Genomic DNA, 23141 nt, shown 5'->3' on the forward strand with positions numbered 1-23141 from the left:
TCTAGGAGAGAGGTTGGCTCCCTCTATAAGCCGCACAAACAAGAAGATTGCAGGGAATCTAAATACATGAAAGAGCACAATCCAGATGAAGGAGGGGCCGGAGCCAGCAGGGCGCAGGCTGAGTGACAGAGGCAGCCTAGGGCTGCAGAAAGAGCATAGACTCCGCAGGCAGGCAACCTTGGTTCACACCAGCTTCGTCTCTGTGTGAGCTTCCGTTTCCCCCCCTCATCTACGTAATGGGGAGAATTCCACTTTGCAGGATTGCTGTGAAGATTAAGTATGTGAGATACCTGGTATATAAGGGGTGTGAGAGAAATGTGCGTGCGTGTGTGTATTTTTATAATTCTATTTGCTTCTCATTTCTCTTGGTCAGGGTGGGGGGAGAATGGCTTGCTCGTGTAACTGTGCTAGTGAAGTGATTGTCACTTGGGAGAGAGAACGGATACCATGCTGCAAAGGTGTCCAGTGTTATACCCAAGTGAGGAGGACGTCAGAGGCAGCGGAGAGCAAGGTGTGCCCGTGAGCTCCCGGAGGGCGGACGTGTTCTTTCTGTTCTGTCCTCAGTGCCCTGGTCTTGGCTCACAGGCTGTTGCGTGCATGGTTGCAGAGTCGGGGAAGGGCCCGGGCACACGGCTTCGAGCATCTCTACCTGCCTGCACCTGAGCTGGCAGCAGAGGTGCCCACCACTGGCGTGATAGGGACCCCGGGTGCCCAGCCCAGCGCGGGCTGTGCTGGAAGCCACGAGAAGCACAGTTGGCTCTGGCAGAAGGCCAGAAGTGGGAGACAGCCCGAGGAGGAGAGCCCTGCGGCCTTGGGTCTCGCAGCCAGCTCCTCCCCACAGCCCTCCTAAGGTGCCTGCGGATGGATTCCTCTGGTTTGTGTCTCATTCCCCAAGACCTGGGTCCTCTGTGCCTGGTGACAGGTCTCACGTGTGATAGGCGCCAATGGTTTCAGAATAGACTAGAACAGAGGATGAGGAAGACAAACTTTCCTCAAGTGTAGAAACGGCTTTGGTGCCTAATGAAGGTGCCACAGACAAACCAGGAAGGGACATGGAATAGAGGTGGGTGGAAGGACAGAGCTGAGGACCTGCTCTGTCTTAGAATGGACAAAGCATATTTGTTGCACCCATTTTATAGAGAAGAAACCTGAGACTCAGAGGTTCGACAGGTTGTCCGGAGGAAGTAGCGATAAATAGTAGAGCTGTCTACCTGACTTCCAACACTGCTCTTTCGACCCTGTCATATCCTAGGACCTGAGGCAGTATGGGGGGTGGTTAGGAAGAGCACAGGCACTAGGTCAGATTGCTTGATTCAAATCCTGACTCCTACACTTAGGGGCTGTGTAACCTTATAGCAGTGGCTTAACCCCCCTGTGTCTTGATCACCTCATCTGAAATATATTATTGACCTCATGAGGTTGTTATGTAAAGTGCTAACAGTGCTTGGCACAAAAGTAGAGGCTCAATGAATGTTAGCTGGTATTATTTTTTTTTGTTTTAATTTTTATTTATTCATGATAGGCACACAGTGAGAGAGAGAGAGAGGCAGAGACACAGGCAGAGGGAGAAGCAGGCTCCATGCACCGGGAGCCTGACGTGGGATTCGATCCCGGATCTCCAGGATCGTGCCCTGGGCCAAAGGCAGGCGCCAAACTGCTGCGCCACCCAGGGATCCCTAGCTGGTATTATTATTATCACTATCATCATCATCATCATCATCATCATCATCATCATCATCATATATTAAGACTTCAAGGAAGGAATTGTAGGATGAGCATAGGAAGGCTTGAGGCTCAGGGTGGGAGCCTCAGAAGAGGGAAGTGTCTTCCCCAGAATGCCGGGGACCAGTGCAGGATCTCAGCCTAGCTGCAGAAGGGATTTGTAAAACTTGGAGTCTAGGGACCCCAGTCTGTGGGGATCTGGAAATCCCGACTGCCCTGGAAACAATGTCAGACCAGATTTGTTTCAGATCAGGCTTCTGCTATCCCCTGCCCCAGACAGGGATTCAGAACATGCATGTTCCAGCTGAAGCAGACCCCACAGCAGCCTTACTTAGGTTTCTTAGTAAGCAGAATAATTCTACTCTGCTACTTCATTTGCTTCCAGGTTTCTTTTTCCCCTTCTTTTGCAATTTGGTTTGGTTCTTTGCTTAGTTTTCCAGTGAGCCTTCTTTTGACATATTCTGTGTCTGCCACCAGGCATTGCCATGGCTAGACAGGATGGTGAGGTGGTACAAGTTCCCACTTTGGACAAAGGAGGAGCTGCTGGAGCTCGGCATAGAGAGAAACTCAAGTGACCATGAGGAAGGAGGCCAGAGGCCACAGCTGGCTTGGCCACTTCTAACTGTGCGCCTTACGTAGTCGTTCCACCTCAAGAAGCCTGATCCCTCATCTGTACAGTCAACCACCCCTGAAAGTTGTTCTTCCAAATGGCATAGGTATGTCAGGTGCCTGCTCAGTGCCTGCCACATAACAGGTGCTCAGCAGGTGCTCGCTCGCTTGGCAGGTTCCTGAGCCATTTTTTCTTTCTGCCTTCCCACCTAGGATTTCCCTCTACCTCTCACAGAGCTGGCTGACTGGCTCCCATTCGTGGGCATAGATAGACTAAGGTCAGCAGAGGTGACATGAGGGCATGTGACCACCACTTACTCAGAAGATCCCTGCCTACCAGAGGCTGCTCCCAGGCCCAGCTCTGTCTTCGGGGCCCTCACCTCCGTGTCTGGCTGAATTGGCTCCAGCTGTTCTGCTTCCCCTAGGAGCAGCTTATTTTGGCTTGAATGGGCAATTTGTTTGCCTTCTCTCCTGATGTGCAGTTGTTCAGCCTTCCCTTCCTGCAGAGAAAAAAGAGCTGACTGCATTTCCTCTCTCCCAGCTCCACGCAGACCTTTGGAAAGGATTTTATTGGTGGCCTTTTCCTGGAGCATTCAAGCTTGCCAGACAGGCATTGTTAAAGGGTTAGATATTTGGCAGGAAAGTGTCATGCCTCCCCCTCCTCCTCCTCCAAGCAAAGCCAGCTTTTACCAAATTGGAGCTATAATCTATGTAAGGATCTTTTAACCCCCTTCGTTTTGTGATGATTTCCAATTACTGAACCTTTATACCTTTATAATACGTGTGGTATAGCATCTGACCTTGGCTTGAAACCCGTCAGACAGGGTCATATAGGAATTTAATAGTGAAAACTAAATCTTTTTTGACACTGGTTGTTCCTCTGAGAGGTAATACCTCCAAACCCCAGGGCCTTGCAGAGAGCTTAGGGGCAAGTATAAACTTGTATGGTCCTATGCTCAGTGTGATTGGCAAAGCATAAATGCTTTATATTATCTCATTTAATCCTCAGAGCAAATCGCTGATTGGTGCTGTTGTTAACTCCATTTTCTAGATGAGGGAAGCTGAAGCATCGGCTGAGCAGTTTGTTAGGAGGAATCAGTGTGTCAGGTCTTTAACCCAGGCCTCTAACTTCGGAGCCTGTGGTCCTCACGCTGCCTTCCATGCTGTCACTTCCAGTGACAGTCCAGCCTGTTCTTAAGGCCACCAGATAAGATGATCTCATCTCTTCATTTCAATACTTCGTTCCCCTTCATGTTAGCAACTTCTTCTGTCTTCTAGCCTAAATGTTTCTGCTTCAGATTCAGCAGTTCTCTGTATAATTACCAGATAGAATTGTGGAGTTGATGACATCATTTTGTAAAACTACCCCTTTGAGGTGGTTTCCCCTCTCATTGTCCTTTACCTCTTAAAATAATTAATTTACTTATTTAATTTTTGAACAATTAATATATGCACGTGATTCAAACTTAAAAGGCATAAGATTTAAAATGAAAAACTTCCCTTCTACCCTGTCCCCCATTTGTCCAACATCCAAAAACCCTTGTACCACATGTGCAGCTAATGTCTGTTGTTCTGTGTGTCTCTAGTTCCTTTTTGCATATATTAAGTAAACGCTAAGATATATTTTTATCCCTCCTTTCACATAAATGGCACTATATTATGTACATTTTGTAGTGTCTTTTTCTTTCAGCAATTTATCTGGGAAATCTTTACATATCAGTATAAAAGCCTTCCTAGTTAGTTATTATAGGTACATAGTATTACAATATACCTATGTTCCATGATTTATTTAACCCGTGCCCTTGTGATGGACATGTAGATCATCTCTGGTATTTTGCTATTAAAGGTAATGATGTAGTGAATAACCTTGTGTATATATGTCATTTCATTTGTGAGATGTTGAAGAACAAATCCCTAGAAGTGAAATTACTGTATCAAAGAGTAAGTATGTCAGTTTTGCAAGAGGAATTGCCTTCATAGACAGATTTGCCTTCATAGGAATTATACCATTTTTCACTCCCACTAGCAATATATGAGTGCCTGTTTCTGCAGCCTCCCTAAGAATTTAAGAAACTTCTAGATTTTCAATGATCTAATAGGTGAAAAACTAAGGTGGTTTTTGTCTTATTTTTTTTAAATTGAAGTACAATATATATACAGTAAAGTGTACAGATCTTAAAGGTTCAGTTTGATGAATGTTTATATATGTATATACCTAGGAAACCACCACCCAGTACAAGATACAGGATGTTTCAAGCACCCCAGAAGATATCTCCTCTCAGTTAATACCCTAGCCCTAGAGTTAACTGCTCTTCTAACTTCTGTCTCCAGAAATGAGTTTTGCATGTGGTTGAACTTCATGTAAAGGGTGTTATGCACTTTGTACTCTTTTGTGTTCAGCTTCTTTATTGAACACATTGTGTCTCTAAGAATCATGTATTTCATATACAGTGGAAGTTCTTTTTTTATTGGTCAGTAATAGCCCACTGGATGAATGTACCACAACTTATATGTCCATTTCACTGTTGAAGATTTGGATTGCTTCTAGTTGGAGGATTATGAGTAAGGCTGCTCTCAAAATTCTTATACCTGCCTTTTGGTGAAAATACACATTGATTTCTCTTCCGTGTGTAACTGAGAGTATGATTTCTGGATCATATCCTTAGCATGAGCAGATAAACAGTTTTCCGAAGTAGTAGGGCCAATTATATATATTGCCCATCAGCAATATACGGGAGTTCCAACTGTGCCATATCCTTGCCAGGTATTTTCAGTCTTGCTGATTGAGGCTATCCTGTGGGGTAAGTAGTGTGGAACCTCACTGTCATTTTAGTTTACATTTTTCTTATAACCAATAATACAGAGCACCATTTCATATACTTACAGGCCACTTAGGTAGCTTCTTCTGTCAAGTGCAAAGACTTAATTAAGCGCACTCTCAAGTGGGTTTTGTCTATGTTTTTCTTAATGGTTTACAGGCATCCTTTATCTGATGGATCCAAGACCTTTTCTCTGTGTGTGTGTGTGTGTGTGTGTGTGTGTGTGTACACACACATATATAGCGTGAACTAACTTATACATATATACATATATGGTATATATATACCATAGTATATACATATATATATACACACACACATATATATATAGTGTGTGAACATCTTTTCCCAGTCAGTGGCCTGCTCTTTTGCTCTCTTAATGGTGTCTTTTGTGCACAGATATCCTTAACTCTAATGAAGTCCAATTTATTAATCTTTTATTTAATAGTTTGAGGTATTTGTGTCCTCTTTAAAACATTTTTGATTGCTCCAAGGTCATGAAATGAAAATATTCTCCTTTGTGTTCAACTTGAAACTTTATTATTTTGCCTTTTACATTTTAGGCTTACAATCCATTTTGAATCAATATAAAAAAGCAACAAAACATTGCTCTAAAACCTTCTACTGAAAAGTTTGTCCTTTCTCCATTGAATTTCAGAGGCTCCTTTGTTGTAAATCAAGGGACTATATATGTGTAAATTTGTTTTTGGACTCTCTCTTCTCTTTCGTTAGTTATTTTTCTATGTGCATTCTAGTACCAAACCACCTTGATTGCAGCTTTATAATAAATTCTGGTATCTGGTATTAAGTCTTCCAACGCTGTTCTTCTTTAAGATGATTGTGGCCTTTCTAATCCCTCTATTTGTAGTTGTGAATGAAAATTGAGCACCTTTTTGTATATTCAATAGGAGCTCTTTGTATTTTTTCCTTTTTTAAATTTTTATTTATTTGAGAGAGTATGTATGTGCACAAGCAGGGAGAAGAGCAGAAGAGGAAGGAGAGGGAGAGAATCTCAGGCAGACCGCCACTGAGCATGGAACCTGATGCGGGGCTCTATCTCACAACCTTGAGATCAGAACCTGAGCTAAAACGAAAAGTTGGATGCTTTACTGATGGAGCCACCCAGGCACCCCTGTATTTATGAAGGGTTTCTCCATAACTTATTAGTTTTTCATGGCTACAATAACAGATTACCAGAAAATTAGTGGCTTTAAACAACACAAATGAGTTATTGTACAGTTCAAGGTGAAAAGTCCGAAATGGGTCTCACTGGGCTAAAATCAGGGTGTCAGCAGGCTGCATTTTTTTTTTTTTCCTGAGGTCTATAGGGAGAGTGTTTTCTTGCCTCTTTCAGCTTCTGGAGGCCACCTGTGTTTCTTGACTGTGACCTCTGCCATCTTCAAAGCAGTGGCTGGTTGAATCAATCTTGCATCACATCACTCTGATGCTGACTTTCCACAGGATTCCTTTAGGCCCCCCTCCTGCCCTGGAAAATCCAACATAATCTCCCTATCTTAAAGTCAGCTAATTAACAAATTTAATTTCATCTACCACCTCAGTTCTTCTTTGCCATGTCATGTAACACTCACAGGCTCCAGGAATTAGGACTTTGGGACAATATTGTCTGGCCTGCCTCAGTATCCTTTGCCCTTTCTTCTAGTTAGATTGTTGGTCTTTTTCTAATAAATTTCTAGGAGCAGGACGCCTGGGTAGCTCAGTTGGTTAAGCATCTGCCTTCAATTCATGTCATGATCTCAGGGTCCTGGGATTGAGCCCTACTTCAGGCTCCCTGCTCAGTGGGGAATCTGCTTCTCCCTCTCTCTCTGCCCCTTCCCCCCACTCACTTTCCCCACCCCCACCCCTTTCTCAAATAAATAAAATCTCTTAAAAAAAATTCTAGGAGTTTTTTATGGATTGGGAAAAGTAGGCCTTTGTGGTTCAGACTATAAATGTATTTTCTCAACTTTTTTTGTTTCTGCTTTTGGTGTTTTTGTTTGGTCCTGATTTTGCTATGCAACTTTCTCTTTCTCTATAGATGAAACGTATCAGTGTTTTCCTGTATGGCTTCTGGATTTTGAGTTAGAGAAGCCCTCCCTATTTCGGGGTATAAAAGACTTTCCTCATATTTTACTCTGGTACTTTTTATGTTTGTTTGTTTAACATGTAAGTCTCTGGTCCATTTGGAACTTATGTTGGTATAGAGTGTCAAGTGTGGATTCAACTTCATTTTTTTCCGATGGCTACCCAATATGCTTTGAACACTATTTATTGAATTCCCTTTCTTTGGCTGCCCTTCTGGATCCCATTGCTCCCAGAGCAGCCCTAAGGCATAAAGAGAGGCAGTGACTGACCCAAGATTTCCAGCTAGTCAGTGGCAGAGCTGGGAGTAGACCTTAGGTCCACCTCATGCTGTTCAGTCTAAAGCTGGTGGCTGATTCTCAAGGTACTTTCCCGGGTGGCTATGACCTCCTGGGCTGTTTGTTGAGGCAGAGCAGCCCTTTGGTTCTGTGGGTTCTCAGTGTACTATCCCAGATCATGCTTTGCTCATCTCTGGAGTGAGATATATTCATTGCCACTGCCTAGGGCACCTGGCTGCCTGGGGCACCGCACTTTCTTCTCTATCAGGCCAGAAACGCGATAAGATCTTTGGCATTTGGGAGAGATGTTTCACAATTAATACAGAGATGTTTTTACAGACCACTGGTTATTGTTTAAATCACATTTCTGTTGAGTCATTTGTTTTCAAGGCATGGCCTCACATTACAAGGTATGCCTTTTTAGCTTTCAATAAAGGTGGATTTTTTTTCGCTATTATTCCCAAAGAAGCAATGGTAGTATCACTCCACAGGCATCATTCTATATGAGACCACAGGTGAGCATTTCAGGCTGTCAAGGAGGCTCACATACTTGCTAATTACTCTTTCATGCCAGCCTTTTTGGGCACAAGATTTGTTTACCACATTTTAGCACAATGCTCTCTGATCCTCTTAGGGTTGCTTCTAGTAGCAGAAACCACAGTCGTGACCTGCTGTACTTGTTTATAAATATGAGGCTTGGGGCCTTGCAAAGGTAAATATAACAAAGGTGAACTCAAGGTAAAAACTACAGAGAGGTAGAGTGAGCTAGAAGCCACCTTCCCCAGTGGAAGGGCTGGGGTCTGGTCCCAGCTTTGTCTGCCATCTGCTCTCTATGTGATCTTGGCAGTCACTTTCCCTCTCTGGGCCTGAGGATCCCCATATGAGAAATGTTTCTAAAGTTCTGCTGCAACACTCAAGTCTGACCTCATGTCCACAAACTGCTTTGCACTTAAAAAAAAATTTATTAATGGTGGTGTCATTTAATGAGGTTTCTTCTCATAAAGATTTTTAAGTGTACAAAATGGTATTGTTATCTGTAGGCACAATATTGTACCACAGTCCTCTAGAACCTACTCATCTTCCTTCTTGAAACAGTTTTCTTGGTGTTCATGACACCCTGCTCTCCTGGTTCCTCCGTTTCATTGGCTGCTTCTCCTTAGTCTCCTTCATGGGCTCCATCTCTCTGCCCAAAAGCTCAAGGTCCGAGCACTCTGGGGCTCTGTGTTGGTCTCCCATCTTTTCTCTCTCTGCTGGTTTTCCAGTCAACCACATTTAGTCCCATGATTTAAAAAACTTTGTATGCTGATTATTTCCCAATTTTTATGTTCAGCTCTGACCTCTCCTCTGAACAGATCATATATCCAGGTCCCCATTTGACATCTCCACATTAATTTTAAATAGGTATCTCCAATGTAATGTGCCCAGAATAGAACTTTTATTTGTTTTTTTCAAGACCATCTCTACTGGGTCTTTTAATTGGTATATAGGCATCACCATCGACCCAGTCATTGAAGCCAAAAATCTAGGAGTCCACATTGATTCCTCTCCTTTCCTCATTCATCTTCTCATAGAATCCCTAAGTCTTGCTGACTTTACCTCTAAACATATCCTGAGAACATCCACTCTGCTCTGTTTCTACTACTACTGCTTAGTCCAAGCCAGCAGAATCTTTCCTTGGGACTGTTTCTATGATCTTAACTATACCAAGGTTCCCTTCTCTTCCCCACCACCAGTATGGATGGAATTCCTATGGGATGGTATATGGTACCCAGAGTACTTTTTATGTGTTGTGCCTCTTAATAGTCTGAATTGTCTCTGCCTGCCTTGCATGCAGGGGTGCTACACATTTGTTAAATACTGACAGTCACATACAGTATTATCCTCATTCCTTCCCTTCAGGCCATATTAGTGGCTGACAGTATGCCATGTGGCATTCTGGGTGCTGCAGAGGAATATAGCCAGTGCTTGTTGCCCTGTGTCAAGGAGCTCACATTTAGTGGGAAAGAGACCTATGAATTAAGTCTGGCACATAATATGTACTTAATAAACACTGGGGCACTCAGGTGACTCAGTTGGTTAAGTGTCTGCCTTTGGCTTGGGTGGTGATCCCAGGCTCCTGGGATCAACCCCCACATCTGGCTCCCTGCTCAGTAGAGCGTCTGCTTCTCTGCCCCTCCCCCCGCTGTGCTCACATGCTCTCTCTCTCTCTCTCTCTCTCTCTCTCAAATAAATAAAATCTTAAAAAAAAATGTACTCCATAAACTCTGTATGAATCCCAAGCAGAGAGTGATAGGAATTAGAAGAAAAGGTTGAAAAGGAGAAATGATTAATTTTGGAAATCCTCATAGAAGAGGTAGCTTTTGAGCGGAAGAAGCGTGAAGAGCCTTGTGTGCTGAGGGGCCAACCTGAGCAAAGGGAAGGAAGGCTTTAAAGAGTGAATCATGGTTGAAGGACAGTGGCCAACCATCAGAACAGCTGCGGGTCAGCTAGGGCCAGGTCTCCAACGGCATGCTGAGGGGCATTGACTTTATTGTATAGACAGTGTGGAGCCATTATGGGTTATTTAGGAAGACACTCCAGAAGTTGACAATTATAGCAGAAGATAAAAGGCTTTGAAAAAAAATAGATAATGCCTTTTTGCAGAGAAAAGAGAATGGATAGTAGTTGGGTGCCTACTGTGTGCTGGCACCATTCTGAGCACTTGGCGTATATCGTTTCATTTCATGCACCATCAGCGTGGACAGATGAGAATTATCCCTGATTGTCAGACGGGAAACTGGGAACTCAAAGAGCTGGAGCCTGGGATTCAGACTAACACCCCTTGACTCTGAGGTCTGCACTTTCCCCTCATCCTGCTACCTCCCTGAAGGGGTCGAGCTTTGGCTTAATTAGCATAGCAGGCAGCACCAGATAATCTTATAGCGTGCATGTGACTTTGGAAGCCAGGAAGAAGCAACAGCAGAGCTACTGCCGATAGCATCTGTCTGCAGGGCCAGAGGCCAGCCCCTGCCTCGTTGTCTCTCCTCAGAGCATAATACCTAGGGGACCATGGGCAGCATGGAGCAGCTTTACAATGACCAAGAAGTCTGGCCTGTGGGCCCACTCTGTCCTTCCTTAGGAGCAAGCTTCCAGAGTCTGGGTGGCACTAAGAAGTGGCACTTCACAGTGTTGCCCCTTAGCACCCTCCTACCCTGTGGCTGTTGTCCCTGCTGCCTCTTCTCTCTCTGGAATCCCTCTTCCTCCTGGGTGCACCAAAAGCCCTTAACACAGAACAGCTGTGACTACTCATTCCAAAGTGCTCTCTCTGGGCAGGCCTTTGTCAATGCTCTGTTTGCCCATTTGGCCATTCATGGATTTATTGATTCATTAAGAGGCTGCATCATGTAGTAGAAAGAGCCCTGGGCCATGGGACTGGAGTGCAAGACTAGCTGCTGTCACCCTGGGCTGGCCACTTTCCTTCTCTGGACCTCCGTTTCTTTATGGATAAAAGAAGAGACTTGTGTAAGATAATCTTCAGGGTGTCTTCCAGCTGTGACACTTTTTGGTTTTATTCTTCCATAAAGTCACGCCTTGCTCCTAACATGGCATTAAGGGAATGCTTCTCAGAGGAGATCATGTATAAGTGGGTCTTAAATAAGGAGAAAGGCATTCCAGCAAATGGGATCAGCATGAGCAAGAGCATGGAGAAGGTATGGCAAATTGGGGGAAAAGAAGGGATCAGGTGGGGAACAGAGCAAAGGGAGATAAGACTGCTGGGTGTCTGCAGCCAGCTCACAAAGGCCTTGAGTGACGAGCTATGGGGCTGGGACTTCATCTTGCAGAGTCACAGTATCATGATACAGCTGCTGTGCTATACTTTCTCTTTTCCTGGGGTTAAAGTTGCATGTTTCCCCCCCTCCCCTTCCTTTGATTGATTTTCTATATATTTCAACAGAAGAATCACAGAGGAACTGGGTTTGATCTTGTGGCTTTGTAAGATATTAATTCAGTAAGCTTGTGCTTTTCTGCTTGAGACAAGAAGGATGCTGCTGACCTGGCCCTTAGCACAATGATACCAGGCATCAGGCTCCAGAATCCCCGTCAGATTCCTTGGCCAGGACTCCGCCCTCTCCTAGGTGCAACTCCAGGCCCAGCTCGAGGCTAGTCCTTTCCTCTTCCCATGGGAGCCAAGAGACTAACAGGAATGGGAAGCTCGCTGCATAGCCCTCATGTGGCGTGTGTGCAGACAGGAGTGCCTCTTACATGTGCTCGCGGCTCACAGTGCCCAAGGCTCTCTGACTCACCTGCTTGTTCTCACTGTCCCCGCTGCTTGGAGGTTCTCAGGGGAGGCTCAGTCCCTATGTGCAGGTGACGACAAGGAGTCTCAGGAAAGTTGCCAAATTTGCCCCAGGCGATGTAAGATAGTGTAAGAAGCCTGAGGCCTTGGAGTTAGGAGGCCATGACTTCCAATTCCAGCTCTGCTGCTTAATGTCTGTGTGACCATGTGCAAGTTGCCACTCTCTCTGAACTGTGGGTTCTACTTCTTTGAAGATTGAGATAATAACCGCTTCTATAAATGCTTGTCCCTGGAGTGAATTGTGTGGTTTATGGAAAAGCTCTTGGCACAGAGTAGGTGCTCAGTATGTCTAGTTCTGACTCACTTGAGGGCTCTTTCTGGTGTTTCGCCTTGCTTCCCATATGGCCCTCTTCGTCATCTTGCTCCTCTCCTCTTAAGTCAATGCCACAGACAACAGACATAGACTAGTGAAAATACTCTTCCTATGTGTCCAGTGTGAGGCTAGGTCCTGTGGATGGGCTGTGAGGACACAGGTAATGGGCCATGCCCTCACTTTGCTTATTGCCTGGTTGAGTTGTATTGGAGCAGAGAGTCTAGTCTTCACTCTTGAAACGGAGCCAAGGTGATGTGACCGTCACATGTGCCAGTGATCTCCCTCCTCCCCCGGGAACTTACCGTGTGGCACGAGCCAGACTAAGCTCTTACATCCACTGTCTCACTAAGCTCTGGCATATACTCCTACATATTCGTGTGCCTGTAGCTTACTTACACTGTAACACGCAATCCTGTTGTGCAGATGAAAAAAACGAGACTCAGAAAAGGTAAGCATCTTAAGATCTTACGAGTGGTGCTGGGTGGCACTGTTTGAACCAGATTATCTGACTCTGGAGTGTGTGCTTTTTTATTAGATTACTTTTTGTTTAATACAGAATAGTGTGTGCACGTGTGTGTGTGTGTATACATATATATATACACACACATATAGTTAAAAAGTTAAAAAAAAAAAGCATTGAAAGGTTTAAGAATGGCACTTTCTTTTTTTTTTTTATATATTTTATTGGTGTTTAATTTGCTAACATACAGAATAACACCCAGTGCCCGTCACCCATTCACTCCCACCCCCCGCCCTCCTCCCCTTCTACCACCCCTAGTTCGTTTCCCAGAGTTAGCAGTCTTTACGTTCTGTCTCCCTTTCTGATATTTCCCACACATTTCTTCTCCCTTCCCTTATTTTCCCTTTCACTATTATTTATATTCCCCAAATGAATGAGAACATATAATGTTTGTCCTTCTCCGACTGACTTACTTCACTCAGCATAATACCCTCCAGTTCCATCCACGTTGAAGCAAATGGTGGGTATTTGTCATTTCTAATAGCTGAGTAATATTCCATTATATACATAAACCACATCTTCTTTATCCATTCATCTTTCGTTGGACACCGAGGCTCCTTCCACAGTTTGGCTATCGTGGCCATTGCTGCTAGAAACATCGGGGTGCAGGTGTCCCGGCGTTTCATTGCATTTGTATCTTTGGGGTAAATCCCCAACAGTGCAATTGCTGGGTCGTAGGGCAGGTATATTTTTAACTGTTTGAGGAACCTCCACACAGTTTTCCAGAGTGGCTGCACCAGTTCACATTCCCACCAACAGTGTAAGAGGGTTCCCTTTTCTCCGCATCCTCTCCAACATTTGTGGTTTCCTGCCTTGTTAATTTTCCCCATTCTCACCGGTGTGAGGTGGTATCTCATTGTAGTTTTGATTTGTATTTCCCTGATGGCAAGTGATGCAGAGCATTTTCTCATATGCATGTTGGCCATGTCTATGTCTTCCTCTGTGAGATTTCTGTTCATGTCTTTTGAAGAATGGCACTTTCTGCCTCACCTTTTCTCATCCCAAGACCCATTCCCAGAACCAGCCATTTTGAATTCTTTTCAGATATTTACCTCTGTATTTCTTTTTTTTTTTTTTTAAGATTTTATTTATTTATTCATGAGAGACACAGAGAGAGAGGCAGAGACACAGGCAGAGGGAAAAGCAGGCTCCACGCAGGGAACCCAATGTTGGACTTGATCCCAGGACTCCAGGATCACGCCCTGGGCCAAAGGCAGACGCTCAACCGCTGAGCCACCCAGGCGCCCTACCTCTGTATTTCTAAATCAAATGCTCATTTAAGATATCAATTTTAAATAAAACAAATTATGTCTATTGATTTATAAATATACATTAAAATTTAGGAGCACCTGGGTGGCTCTGTTGGTTGAACGTCCAACTCTTGATTTTGGCTCAGGTCATGATCTCAGGGTGGTGAGATCGAGCCCCAGGTTGGGCTCAGCATGGAGTCTGCTTAAGATTCTCCCTCTTTCCCTCCTCAATCTCTCTCCCCTTCTCAAAAAATAAATAAATACATACATACATACATACATACATACATACATACAATTCATATTTATTGATTTCTTAATATAAATAAAAATTATCTTACGTCATCACTTCCATTTCTTCTTCCTCCATCCTCCACTGTACTAAAATCATTAGTCTGTTATTAAGACGAGTATAAATACTGTTCTCACTGCTGAACCAAGTAACATATCATGATAGAGCTTCTGTGCTATACTTTCTCTTTTTCTTGGAGAAAATTGCTTGTTTCCCGCCCCCCCTCCTTTGTTTGATTTTTCTGTATACTAACCACTAATTCTTCCCAAATGCCCCCAAATATCTGTAAAACACCTCTTCACCTCTTTTTAAAAGATTTATTTATTTATTTTAGAGAGAGAGAGTGTGTGTGGGAGTACATGCAAACAGAGGGAGGAGCAGAGGATGGAAAGCTCAGAGTCCGTGCTAAGTGCGGAGCCCGATGTGGGCCTTGATCTCATGATCCTGAGATCATGACCTGAACCAAAAATTAAGACCCATACTCAGCCAACTGAGCCACCCAGGTGCCCCTTCTTTGCCTCTTGATACTCTTTTTATATGGTCAAATACTTCAAGTCTGTTAGCAGTGTCCCCACCCCCACTGCACCCCAGAGCCCTGGTTCTGTCTGAAATGCTTACACCAGGCCTGCACAGCCATTACCCTGTTAGTGATCTTTACTGCTCTCCTGTGTTAAATCCTGATTCATCTGCTGTTCCCTGTCTTCCTCCTTCTTGAGATTGGTCTCTTTGGTGGAATGCATGTTCCAGTAGCTCCCTGAGAAAGAGTAGTTAGAGGTAAATTTTTTGATTCCTGGAATTTCTGAAAATACATGTTTTCACACTTGATTGACAGTTGAGCTGTGTGTAGGATTCGAGGTTGGAAATCCTTTTCCTTCTGATTTTTGGAGGTTTTTCCATTGTCCTCTAGCTTCTAGTGTTACTAGTGAGCAGTCTATTTTTTTTTTTCTAATTTCTGTTCCTTTGTATGTGACCAGGTTTTTTTTTTTTTTTTTTCTCTTTAAAATTTTTAGGAGTTTCTCTTTCTCTTCATTGTTTTGAAATTTTACAATGACGTGCCTTGGTGTGGATGTTCTTTTATTCCTTGTCCTGGTACTCATTGAATCTTCTAGTGGATGCTTATGCCCTTGAATTCTGGGAAATTTTTCTTGAAATCATTTTTGATAATTTTTTCCTTATTTGTCTCAGTTCTCACTTTCTGGGACTTCTTAGATGTGTATTGAATTTCCTGGACTTTCCTTCTAATTTTCTTAGGTTTTCTTTCCTCTTGGAAATCTTTTGACTTTTTGCATCACCTTCTGGGAATTTTGCTGACTTGATTTTCCAGCCTTTATAATGGAATTTTTATTTTGGCTCTCTTTTTTAATTTTCAAGGACTCTTTATTCTTCTGAAATCCTTTTTTTAAAAAAATAATTTTCTAGGGGGGCACTTCACGGGGTGAGCACTGGGTGTTATGCTATATGTTGGCAAGTTGAATTCCAATAAAAAAAATTTTTAATAAATAAAATAAAAAATAATTTTCTGTCCTTGATCATATTGTAGCTTTGTCATCTATTATTTTTCAGTAGGTACTAGTATAAATGAGTTTTAAAAATGTTTTCTTTTGCTCTTGGCTTTGTCTCCGTTTCTTCTACTTTTTTCTTTTCTTTGTTTGGGGTTTTGTCCTACCTATTGGAGACTATGCTGGATGTTGTTTGTTTGCCCCCCAGATGTGCTCTTTACACCCTGTCATGTGCCTCCCAGGAGACTGAGCTCCATGGCCTGTATCAGCAGGCTCCCTTGCCTTCTGACTTCTAGTAGGATTCGGCTAATGAGAGGCACAGCAGGAGATCTGAGGACTGGAGAAAGGTGAGGTCAGCATATTTATTCTCCCAGCTTCTCCCCTCTCCATAACTTCACCCTCTGGTTCCACTAGACACAGCCTTCCCTTGCCTCTGCTGGCTTAGAGGTGGTGAAGCTCTAGCTTTACCAGTGGTCCTGGGGTGTGAAACTATCCCTGTTGGTTTCCCTAAATATTGTCCCTGCCTCTGTGAATGATTCCTTTACAAAACTCTGCCCTGCTGCTCCTGTGAGGTGTAGTCTGTCTTGTGCTGAGGCCTGGACTGTTGCAAAGGTTTTCCTCTCTAGAAACATGGTCATCTTTAGCCGTCTGTTCATATTGGGAGTGAGACACAAAGTGAGGCTATGTTTGCATGGAGAAGGCTCCCTGCCTCGTAGGTAGACCTCGTGTAAGATGTGGGGCAGAGGAGTGAGGGAAGCTTTTTCATTCATGGACCTCCCGAGATGAGTATTTATGGGCTTTTTTTCTAATTTCTTGCCTTGTCATATCTATGCCTGGCTGTTGACTTTCTGGAACAGGATGGAGGATGGAGGCTTGGGGTCCCATCACTCATAACACAGATTGTCACTGAAACTATTTGTTTCATCCTTATTGTCACTCCAGACCTGCAGTGTGTCTGTTTTTTCTTGAGTTCAGGGCCTCCCTGGTTTAGTTTCTCCAGAGAATAAATATCTAGTGTTCCCTTAGGAAGTAGCTTGCCTGGTTCTGTGTGCTGGGAAAAATCTGAGAACCTAACTGTCCCATACAGAGGCTTTCAGCCAATCTCTCTGAGTTCAGCTCTGTCTTTACCCCACTTTCAAAGGCACTTGGTGCCTCTCAGTCCTGAGGCTTTCCAGAGTTGTGCAAGAAAAGTGGATTCTAGTTTTACTATCCCCTCCAGCCTGCACTGGACTGCAGCCTGCTTCACTCTGAGTAGTTACCTCTTCTATCCCTTCTTCATCTGGAATATGTTGTGCTATCTTGTCTGCTGTTGTCTCTCCTATTCTCCTTTCCTAGGTAGATTTATACTTTCTTTAGTTCTTTCCAGTCCTTATAATGTGGCTTTAGAAGGGAGTAGAGATGAAAGTAGAGGTGAAAGACTCGGTCTGCCCTAGTTAGTGGGAAGTTCCTAGCTCTCCTTGGTAGCCCACAGCTGCAAAGAGCAGAGGAAGTGGCCCCAGAGTAGCCCAGAGACTACAAGGCAGGCTATGAGTTGATGGAAGGTAAGCCATCCAGAGCTGAAGCTTCTGCATCTTGGCCTTTGTGATGGTGGATTTTGAGAGTTTTGTGAGCCTGTTCGTTTTATTCAGGAAGCACCTCTTAGATAAATTCTGCATATGAAGAGAATTTATTTCAATTGGTTGGGAACTGACTTGCAAAAAAATTCAACAAATGCCAATACACAGCAGAAGGCATACAAAAACAACAAAAACCAAAAAACAACAAGTAAAATCATAGAGACTCTTGGACAAACGCATTTTAAAAACTTAACTTTGCCAAATGGAGTGGGTAGCCAAATGTTTATGGGCTTCTACTGTGGGAGGGACCTGCCTTCTTGAGAGAGGGAAGCAGAAGTTTAGCTGCTCTAATCCCCCCCAAAGAGGAAATGATGGCCTGAATGGGGAAATGATTTGCCCCAAATCACACAGCAAGTCAGAGGCTAAGCCCAGGATGACAGCCCCCAAGTGTTGACTCCAGTTGGCATCACCACACCTCTTTGGAGACAGAGCATTAGCAACACTTGAGGTGAGCTCCAAAGGTCTCACTCTTGTCACTGTGACCTGGCAGCCATGGCATGGAAGCCCTTGACTCGGTTCACTTCTGGGTAATTTCTGCTGCTCATCCCCACTAGACACATCATGTCCTCCATTTCCCTCCCCGACAATAGCTCACAGGTTGTTAGCATGTGTGGCCCACTACAGTATAGAAATTAGACCTATTTCCTTTCATTCCCCAAGTTTTGAGGCCCTTTCGGGTGTTGCTATATGAATTCAACTGCAGTTTGAAAAAGAAGGCAAAGACCTCAGTAATTCAGGTTTGGGGGAAGGTAAGGGAAAAATAAGCCAACACAGTAAATTACCAACTCTTGAATATTTATTGACCAAAATAACGGTAATAGCTGACATTGTTGGTCCTTCCCATGGACCATGCATGGTTTTATACGTTTTATATGCATTATTAATTGGTTCTTTACATTAAACATAAGGTAGGTACTATTATGCTTGGTTCACAGATGGGGAAACTAAAGCAAAGAGAGGTTAAATAACTTGCTCAAGAAGAAGAGCATTGTCCTGAGTGTATTCTACATTGTAAAGGGCTAGATATCCAATGTGGAGGATTCATAATTATTGATATTCTCCCAAATTATTCATTAGATTGATAAGAGCTGCAAAGGGATCTCTTCTGGCTGCCAAGGTTTCCAGCCTCAGACTGTCCCCAAGAAGACAAAGAAGAATGAGTGTGTTCCACTTTCTGAGATATGAGAAAACTGGGAGGGTTTATATATGCAAAGAATGACAAAATCAGAAACAAAGCAAGGATGGAGATATGAGCTGAAGCCAACAAAGTAACATTTAACTGGGTATAAATGTAAGAGCAGGCCTAATAGAAATTCTGAGTCTTGGGTGTTGACTGCCTAGATGATTCCTGGTCAGCTGCAGTGAGGTCTCCAGCCACGGCAGTGGAGATGTGGGCAGAGGGTAAAAGACAAACTTGATGGCTCTGTTGCCTTTAAGCTGTCAGTGGTACAAGCAATGGAGCTGTCCTGAAGACAGACTGTAAAAGGGGTCTCAAGGCCTTTCAGCTGATTGGATCAGGGCCACCCATGTTATCCAGAATAATTTCTCCATAAAGTCAATTCATTATAGATGTTAATCACATCTACAGAATATTTTTACGGCAACACCTTAGATTAGTGTTTGATTGAATAATTGGGTACACATGCCACATAAAACTGACCATCGCTTGATCCAAATTGTATTTTAAATCATTCTGGAACTGGAGGATGGCTGAATTGAAGGAAGGAGGGTCTGGAAGAGAGAGATGAGTGGAGAAGCCAAAGCATTCATTACCTTAAGGGATGGGCGATGAGGATCTGAAATAAGTCACGGCAACTGAGATAGAAAGTAAGGAGAGATTTGAAAGACCAAGCTCACCTTATTGGGATTTCAATGACATGGCATGAACAGGGTTGAGAAGGGAAGGAGAAGAACGGACAGGATCACAGATGGTGTCCAGTGATCTGCTTGGTAGCCTGGGTGGATGAGCCATCATTGACTAAGAAGGCAAATACATGGAGAGAGGAAAGAGTAGGCTATAGGCAAGGTGATGAATTTATTTTTGAACATAACCGAGTGTGAGATGCCTGTGGAACATCCAAATAGAACTACCTGGTAGGAGATTGGGATGAAGACTTTTAACTCTTCAGAGAGGTCAGGGAGTTTCTGTAGAGAAAGATTAGTGAAGCAGGACTACCTAAGTAGTTTTTTCTTCTTTGTGTCTATATGGATAGTGTTTTTGCTAAGTGGCCCTGCTCTAGGGTATAGTTTTGCCATGCCTTTGATAATGTTACACCGATGTGACCATTCTGTGATTATTCCTGCTGCTGTAGTAGTTTGACCCTGGGCAGAGACTGCTTTCCTGGCCGTGTTTTGCAAGGTTGTACCCCACCTTCAAGACTTTCTCCTTAGATGTCAAGAAGCCATTGTGAGGGTTTGGTCCTGGGTAGGAGCCCATACATGTGAGGGGTGTGTCTCCTTGAGGAAAATCCACGATGTGATTGCTAATTTCTGGGGAGTGACCTGAAAGCACATAGCACGAAGTATGATTAATGATTTCATGTAGCAGCTCACTGCCCCAGAAAACAAGGCCAGCCCAGTCAGGCTGCCCGGGAAGAAGCACCGTCTGTTCTCCCGATTTCCAACCCTAGACCTCCTCTCAACAGGTCTGCAGGTAATGGATGGAGAGTTTCTGCCCTGAGAGGTGTGGGGGCATGGGGAAGCAGAGGAGACAGGATTTACTGAGCATCTCCTGGTGCCAAGCAGTGTGCTGAGCACCCTCCTTAAGCATGATGATAAAAACAGTGACAATCACCTCTTGGTGCCAGGCACTGGGCATATATTGTTTGATTTTCTTTTCAATTTAATTGATACCATAACTATGTAAGGTAGGTACTATTATCAGCTATGTTGTACAAGTGAGGAGGTTAAGGGGCACCTGGGTGGCTCAGTTGGTTGAGCATCCAGCTCTTGGTTTTTGGCTCAGGTTGTGATCCTCAAGGTCATGAGATTGAGCCCTGCATCAGGCTCTGTGCCCAGCAGGGAATCTGCTTGAATAATCTCTCCCTTTTCCTGTCCCCTGACTCACTCTCTCTCTCTCTCTCAAATAAATCTTAAAAAACACAAGTGAGGAAGTCAAGCAGAGAGATCAAGTGACTTGCCCAGGGCCACACAATTAGTAGATATCTAAGGTGGGATTTGAAAAAAAAAGGTTCTGATTCCAAAGCCTAGACATTATGCTGCTTCTCTCTGGTCCTGACCCTTGCTGGTCCTGTCATTCGGAGGAGCAAGTCTATAGGCCTTTTCTTTTATAGGCCTCACAAATTTCTGTCTTCACAGCTTTAAGGAGTGGGTGGGTTGGGGGAAGCCCTGGATGGGAATTAGGAGTCGTAGGTTCTTGTCTCAGCCTCTGTCTGACCTTGGACTTTTGACCTTAACATTTTGGAACCACATTTTCATCACCTATAAAATGGAGAGTCTAAAATTTACCTCCCAGGATGTTATGAGCATTGGATGGAGAAATTGCTAAGAAAGTGTTTTCGTAAACTTTGGAAGTTATTCTATTGTGTTTGTACCAATGGCTCTGCTTTTTAGAAAATCCTCTCCTGTTATTTTCCCCGACCCTGACTCCCCTTGTCCTTTATTGTGACTTCTGGCATTCTTATCACTTAAAAGTCTCTGATAATCATGCTTTGAGGCAGGAGGCCACTGAAATTCTTATATAAATAATTCCACCTCCCCAAGCCAGCTGGAGGGGGTGGGGTGGCCACGCAGATTTAGCAGCTGCCAAAGCTATAACTAAGAAGAGTCTTCTTGTCAGTCACAGGAGTGAATCATTTAAATGGCTGCTTTGCTGCATCCTTCCCAGAGTCCTAAGGTAAATTGGATAGCACTGTTGCTTCTGTCAGTCAATAGGCCTTACGTGAAGCTCGCCTTCTTTCTTTGAAATGTAGCAGGCATGTGTATTTGAAAGAACATGAGTTCTGGACCCAGACTCACCTGGGTTCTATTCCCAGCATCACCACTTACAAGCTGAGTGACCCTGAGCAAGTCCTCTTGCCAGCCTGGGCCTCGGTATCCTCATCTATAAAATGGGAGTGATAAGACCTGCCTCACACGGTCATCACGCAGCTCAGAGGAGATCGCAAAGGGCCCAGCACGATAGCAGGTGCTCATTAGACTCTCAGTAACGCTACTTCCCCGCATCTCCAAGCTGTGGCAACGAGTGCCTTGGAATGGTGGGGTTGATGAAGAGTGAAACGGTCTGGTTTCCAGAGTGCAGAGGCAGAGGACTCAGTAATAGACACTTGACTCACGGCTCTATTTTTAGCTTGATGCTGCCTAAGGTTTAAAAATGTGGTGTCTGCCTCAAGTGTCCCTTTATCCTTTCAGCTTAAGAGTGGGGGGTCAGAGTGAGGGTGGGGAGGAGACTGTCCAGCTTCTCTGGAGGTGCCTGTCCCACCTTCACAGTCACACCTTCCTCCTCCGTGTCCGGCACAGTCACCTTGGACGTCATCAGCTTCGAGGAAGCCGTGCCGATGCTCAGGCACGAGTGCTTTGCCCTGGTCTTCAGCAGGGCCCTCTCACTACCAAACCGGCCTTCAGCTGCTTGTTACAGCTTGGGACGATTTCATCCATCACCCCTGCCCATGTTCACTGCGTGGCTGACTTCATGAATTTGGGGAGCACAGCAGTAAATCTTTTTCAGGCAGTTCCTGTCTCTCCCCTCTGTTCTCAAGATCCATACATTACAGTAATAAATGTTATTTCATGTCATCTTGCAACAGCTTCCTGTTAGGCAGGAATTTTATTTGGCGGTGAAGAGCACAGGGTCTCAAAGAGACGAGAGTTTGAATCCTAACTCTGCAGCTGAACACTGTGACCTGGAACAGATGACTGAATAACTGAGTGTAGGCTTCTGCATCGGTCAAATGGAGATAATAGTATTCATCTCCTAGGATGGTGAGGGTGAGTGAAAGAATGTTTGAGGAGCCTCAGCACGGGGCCAGGCACACAGTGAGCACTTGACACATCGTAACTGGGGCATCAGTCTCAGAGCAGGGGAAACAGCAGTCCAGGACATTAACTCATTTGCCTAGGATGAGGCATTTTCCCTATTTTCTATGAAAGAGAAGGCCGAGAGGTCTTGCCCAAGGTTATACAACTAGTAAGCTGCAAAATCTGAATTATAAGCCAGTTTTCCCAACACCTCAGCCAGGTCCCCTGACATTGTACCAGAAGCCTCTGCAAAACTGGAATGAATGCCCCAAACCCATTTGTAACTGGCCCCCTGGTGGTGGAGTCTGAGCCCAGCCAGCCTTCTCCTGAATCCTGCTTTTTAGAAATGGGCCGCTGGTAAAAGACGTGTATGTGTGCACATCTATATATATAGGAGCAGGAAAATGTACTGGGAAACCATAATTCCCTAGAGGCTCCAGGAATGCAGTATTTTGGCTAATGGATCTTCTGAGTTTTAACTTCTTGATTTCAGGTCTTACTGCAGGTCATTAAGAAATGCATTGCAGCCAGCCACTTTCTGGTGTTAGAAGGGGCTGTCTAGAGAACATCATTAAATCCTTTTTAAATGACAGAGGATCTTGGCAGGGTCTCCAGTCATTGTCATAATGACCCGTAATGTTCATGACTCTAATTGTATGTCTGTCTGAATCTCTGACACTCATTCAGTCTTGACAACTGCTGTATGTGTGTGTGTGTGTGTGTGTGTGTGTGTGTGTGTGTGTGTTGGGAGTGAGGGCAGGATAGGGAGATAATTATCCCCATCTCATAGGTGAGAAAGCTAGGACTCAGCATGAATCCTCACGGGGGACC

The 23141-nt window shown here is 44.2% G+C and overlaps 1 protein-coding gene and 1 long non-coding RNA gene across 2 annotated transcripts in view; both read left to right on the forward strand.

Moving 5' to 3' along the window:
* SERGEF (secretion regulating guanine nucleotide exchange factor) overlaps positions 1-23141 on the forward strand; it is a 220343-nt gene that overhangs the window by 139179 nt on the left and 58023 nt on the right.
* The window catches only part of LOC140614718 (uncharacterized), a 46700-nt gene continuing 35843 nt past the window's right edge, over positions 12285-23141 (forward strand). Inside the window, exons 1-2 of the long non-coding RNA XR_012015502.1 lie at positions 12285-12604; positions 18411-18493. This is a non-coding gene — a long non-coding RNA (uncharacterized lncRNA). The remainder of the gene's footprint in view (positions 12605-18410; positions 18494-23141) is intronic.

The sequence above is a fragment of the Canis lupus genome, chromosome 23 (genome assembly GCF_048164855.1).
Source record: "Canis lupus baileyi chromosome 23, mCanLup2.hap1, whole genome shotgun sequence".
Classification (NCBI taxonomy): Eukaryota; Metazoa; Chordata; class Mammalia; order Carnivora; family Canidae; genus Canis; species Canis lupus.